Source organism: Bos mutus, chromosome 9 (genome assembly GCF_027580195.1).
Source record: "Bos mutus isolate GX-2022 chromosome 9, NWIPB_WYAK_1.1, whole genome shotgun sequence".
In the NCBI taxonomy this organism is placed as follows: Eukaryota; Metazoa; Chordata; class Mammalia; order Artiodactyla; family Bovidae; genus Bos; species Bos mutus.
This window is the reverse complement of record NC_091625.1, coordinates 46,894,206-46,899,789: the sequence shown is the minus strand read 5'-3', so window position 1 is coordinate 46,899,789 and position 5,584 is coordinate 46,894,206. Positions and strand designations below refer to the sequence as shown.

Below are 5,584 nucleotides of genomic sequence, written 5' to 3'. Positions count from 1 at the left end.
GTAAAACCAAGTAATTTTATAAAGCTTAAATAGATAGCCTGGGTGGCTCAGTGGTAAAGAATCCACCTGCTAATACAGGAGACACAGGAGACATGGGTTTGATCCTTGAGTTGGGTAGATCTCCTGGAGGAGGAAATGACAAGCAACTCCAGTATTCTTACCTGGGAAATTCCGTGGGCAGAGCGGCCTGGCTGGCTACAGTTCATGGGGTCACAAACAAGTTGGACATGACTTAGCAACTAAACCACAACCACAACAAAACAAATGAGTATCTTGCATTCCAGATAAATATGTCTTGGAAATAAATCAGTATCCTGGCTAGTGTATTCTTCTCAGAGTCACACCTCTATTAATTTAATATTTGCCCATCACTTAACATTACCTGAGCATCTACCACCTGTGAGACTCTCAGCATTACATCCTGCAAAAAAAATTTCTACATTAAGCTTACAGTTTGAAGAGAAGACTTAGTAAAAACAAATTAAATATCATTTGAGATGGCTGTAAGTGGTATGAAGAGAAACATAGAGGACTCTCCGAAGAGGTAATATTTGAGTAGAGAAGAGTAATAAAAACTGTCCTACCATAAGGAAAGATGCAGGAAAGGAATTCTAGATACCGAAGAAAATTCATACCCCTAGCTTATACATTTTATAAAAATCCATGTTTTTATATATTATAAAAAACTGATCCTCAAATGAATTCATCCCCCTTATGTTTTACACATGCTCACATAGACACATATGCTGAGCAATGCAGTGTTTTTATTTGTGAGCTAGTTATATATGTTTGTGTATGTGTATTTTATTTAGCATACTATATGGGAGTATCTTCACTGGAATATTTAAATTATAACAAGTCAAATTTTATTTTTGTATTGACATAAATGTAGCATTTTTTTTCTGATCTAAAATTCAAAAGTATCAATGCTGAAATCAAACCGTCAAGAATTCTAACATCTTAAAACTTGGAACCTGGGATATTTCTGGAAATTTTTCTATTTAACAGAATTCAAAGCCAGATAAATTTCCAATTATTTCATGGAGAGAAATTATAACATATTTGAGTTAAGATGAATTTGGAAAATAGGCAATTTTGTCTTATGAGTTATTGTTCATCCAGTTCCTGGCACATAGTATTAGACACAGTTGATGACTAAATTAGGAAATTATGATTAATCCAATTTGTAGCATGATTTGATGAAGTTAGATGATTATATATGATATCTATATGATATATAGAATCTATACATAAATAGATAAAAAAATCTGTGCATAAAATTAAATAGATACAATATCACAACACTGACTTACTCTAGGAAAAGTGGCAAGTTGATATTTGGGACAACAGACTAAAAATATTGGGCTTCTCTGGTGGCTCAGTTGTAAAGAATCCACCTGCCAGTGCAGGTGGATTTGATCCCTGGGTCCACAAGATCCCCCAAGGAGGAAATGGCAACCCATTCCAATAGTCTTGCCTGGAAAATCCCATGGACAGAGGAGCCTGGTGGGTTACAGTCCACGGGGTCACAAATAGTCAGACACAACTTAGTGACTAAACAACAACTCCTATTAATATATATGAGAAAGTTTGTCCTAAAGTGTCTGCCACATCCTAAGGCTTAAAGTTCCATAGGGATGGTTTTTGAGAATATATAAAGGAAAGATAGCACAAGAAAAGGACAAAATACTGGGATAAATGACTGATACAGGTTTTGGAAATATTTAAGAACCAGGAAAAAAAAAAAAAAGGCTTCTTACACATCCATCTGCCTTTAGGCAAAGGGTCTGAACAGATTTCTCAAAACCCATTTGAGCTATTTGATTCCTTTCATCAAGTAATGGCATGAGACATCATCATTTCCATTCACTTCTGTAATACAATTTACTGAATATAATGCTCAGTGACATTTTCAAACTGGGCATTCTGAACACTTTTCTCGCTTTTTCTATCTTCTATCTTTCTGGCTACCTTTACCATGTCTCCGAATGTACTGTTGTTTTTCTGAATTGGCTTTATTTTAGCCTATTATGTTCCCATTAGATTCCAGGTAAAATTATTTGCTAATGGGTACACCACTGAACTCAATTTTCTTAATTTTCAGTCTGTCCCCACAAAAGAGGAAAATACTATCTCTCTTGTAGCCCAAGTCTTAGCTCTTGACAGTAAAGTAAATAACTTCATAATTGTTCTTTGCACAGACCTAAACAATCTGTCCTTTTCTAAAACATCGGACCTGAATATTAGATCACAAAAATGCTAATAATTGACATAAAATAGGTGGCAATGGATCTGTGTTGGTTTCATTCAGCTTTGCCAACCTGACCACTTGTCACTGCTCCAGATTCTGCTTTATGCTTCATCCACACTCTATCCATGGTCATCTAAAATATACTTTTTGTTCCAGTTTTGTGAAAAATGCCATTAGTAATTTGATAGGGATTGCATTGAATCTGTAGATTGAATTTGGTAGGATAGTCATTTTCACAATATTGATTCTTCCAACCCAGGAACATGGAATATATCTCCATCTGTTTATATCAGCTTTAATTTCTTTCATCAGTGTCTTATAATTTTCTGTATACAGTTCTTTTGTCTCCTTAAGTAGGTTAATTCCTGGATATTTTGTTGTTGTTGTTGTTATAATGGTGAATGGGATTGATTCCTTAATTTCTCTTTCTGATTTTTCATTGTTAGTATATAGAAATGAAAGTGATTTCTGTGTATTGATTTTGTATAATGTGACTTTGATAAATTCACTGATTAGTTCTAGTAATTTTCTGAAAGTATCTTTAGGGTTTTCTATGTATAGTAGGTATCATGTCATCTGGAAACAGTGAGAGCTTTACTTCTTTTCCAATCTGGATTCCTTTTATTTATTTTTCTTCTCTAATTGCCATAGATAGGACTTCCAAAACTATATAATAATATATAGTTCTGTATAATATATTGTTATATATATATACATAGATTTATAATATATAGTTATATATAATAATAATATATAGTTTTATATAATAATATATAGTTTTGAATTGAATAATAGTGGCGAGAGTAGACACCCTTGTCTTGTTCCTGATCTTAGGGGGAATGCTTTCATTTTTTCACCATTGAGAATAAAGTTTGCTGTTGGCTTATCATATATGAACTTTACTGTGTTCAAGTAGGTTCCTTCTGTGCCCACTTTTTGAAAAGTTTTAATCATAAAGGGGTGAATTTTGTCAAAGGCTTTTTCTGTATCTATTGAGATTATCATATGGTTTTCACCTTTCAATTTGTTAATATGGTGTATCACATTGATTGATTTTCATATATTGAAGAATCCTTCATCCCTGGAATAAACCCAATTTGACCATGGTGTATGAGCTTTTTAATGTGTTGTTGAATTCTCTTTGCTAGAATTTTGTTAAGGATTTTTGTATCTATGTTCATCAGTGATATTGGCTTGTAATTTTCTTTTGTGTGTGTGTTGTCTTTGTCTGGTTTTGGTATCAGGGTGATGGTGACCTCATAGCATGAGACTGGAAGTGTTCCTTCCTCTGCAATTTTTTGAAAGAGTTTTAGAAGGATAGGCATTAGATCTTCTCTAAATGTTTGATAGAATCCACATGTGAAGCCATCTGGCCCTGGGCTTATTTGTTTTGGGGGAGAATTTTGATCTACCCCAAAAATTTGATTTCAATTTCAATGGTTTTAATTGGGTTGTTCATAATTTCTATTCCTTCCCGGTTCAGTCTTCAAAGATAGAGATTTTCTAAGACTGTCCATTTCTTCCAGGTTATCCACTTTATTGCTATATAGTTTCTCATAATAGTCTCTTACAATCCTTTGTATTTCTGCATTGTCTGTTGTAACCTCTCCTTTTTCAGTTCTAACGTTGTTGATTTGATTCTCTCTTTTTTTCTTGATGAGTCTGGCTAAAGGTTTGTCAATTTTGTTTACCTTCTCAAAGAACCAGCTTTTCATTTTTTTTTTTTTTTCTATGTTTCTTCCAATTGAACTGGCTATTCCCACTGGAGGGCTGAAGCCAACAGACCATAGGAAGACCATGCTCTCGGCTCCTGTCTGAAACCAATAGCTATAGCAAACCACTGGTCTTGATTCAGGGCCTGCCAGCTTTTCATTTTATTAATCTTTGCTTTATTTCTTTCATTTCTTTTTCATTTATTTCTTCTCTAATCTTTATGATTTCCTTCCTTCTGCTAACTTTGGGAGTTTTTTGTTCATTTTTTTCCGATTGTTTTAGGTGTTAAGTTAGGTTGTCTATTCAATGTTTTTCTTGTTTCCTGAGGTAGGATTGTATTGCTATAAACTTCCCTCTTAGAACTGTTTTTGCTGCAGCCCATAGGTTTTGAGTTATTTATGTCTTTGTATTGCACATGTTATCCTTAGTTTCTAAAAACTTTTACTATCCTTTTTTACGTGTTAAGTGTCCACTGTTTTTTTCAACTCCTGGGGGTCAAGTGTTCTTTCCTATGTGTACCTCATTCATCCTGACAGAGTCACTCATTACTCTGGTACTTTGTATACGTCTCTATCATACACCTTATCACAAGTTTGACTTTGTCCTATGCGAAACTACTATTCCCAAGTACACAGTGAACTTCATGAGAACAGTGAATGTAATTTAAGCATAGCTATATCATTATCACTTGACTAGGCACCAGTTAGATTACCGTCTTTCCTCTGTCACCAATATCACTCAGTCCAGGTGAGCCAAGACTGCACCTTATAAGACCTCTGTAGCCCCAAGCCTCATTACCTGACACAAAAACCTCCAGCACAGATAAACGTAAAGTTTATCTGTAAAGATCAGTGGCATCATTTAGGACTCCCATTCTCTGCTCTACTCAACGTTAATTTTAACTGGGAAGCTGAAAAATGTACTAAAGTTCAAACATGACCTATGTTAGTAAAATACTAAAATGTGAGGTCCGGCCCAGGGGAAAATTAGCATCTTGGGCAGTGCTCATTTACACCACATTCTTGTATCACATAAAACCATACATTTGCAGACATATTTGCCTTCCAAAGCCAATGTATACTGGTTTAGCTATCTGGAGACTGTCAGGAAGGAAAACTTGTCCTCTAACTTCTTAGGCTCAGTCTGTGGGAGCTTCTGAATTACAGCTAGAAAAGTTAAATGGAGTAAAAAGGCTTAATTGTATGATGTGAAAGCTAATGAAAAAAGTAGCTGTTCACTAAATAGTTAAGGTCTGAGGCTTATGCACTTAACTTGGAAAGAGATCAGGAGTGAAAAGAAAAGACTTCTATGAGAAAAAGCAAATATGTTTCTTTAGGAAAGACAAATAGATTTTAGATGAACAAATAGAGATGAGAAAGTTTGTGACAATGTTTGTTTATGTGAGAGTAGTCTTTCTTCATGGCCATGAAACTCACTACACATAAGATTCATGGTAGGTTTAGTCTTCTTGCTTTCAAATTGTGGTACTGGGGAAGACTCTTGAAAGTCCCTTGGACAGCAAAGTGATCAAACCAGTCAATCCTAAAGGAAATAAAACCTGAATATTCACTGGAAGGACTGATGCTGAAGCTCCAATACTTTGGCCACCTGAGGCGAAGA

General features: G+C 34.7%; 1 non-coding gene across 1 annotated transcript; it reads right to left on the bottom strand.

Annotated features, from left to right (window-relative positions):
* Nucleotides 1-3,980: 3,980 nt before the first annotated feature.
* On the bottom strand, nucleotides 3,981-4,112 carry LOC138989259 (small nucleolar RNA SNORA2/SNORA34 family). Its single transcript, XR_011465503.1, has one exon. It is a non-coding gene; the product is annotated as a small nucleolar RNA SNORA2/SNORA34 family (small nucleolar RNA).
* Nucleotides 4,113-5,584: the final 1,472 nt, after the last annotated feature.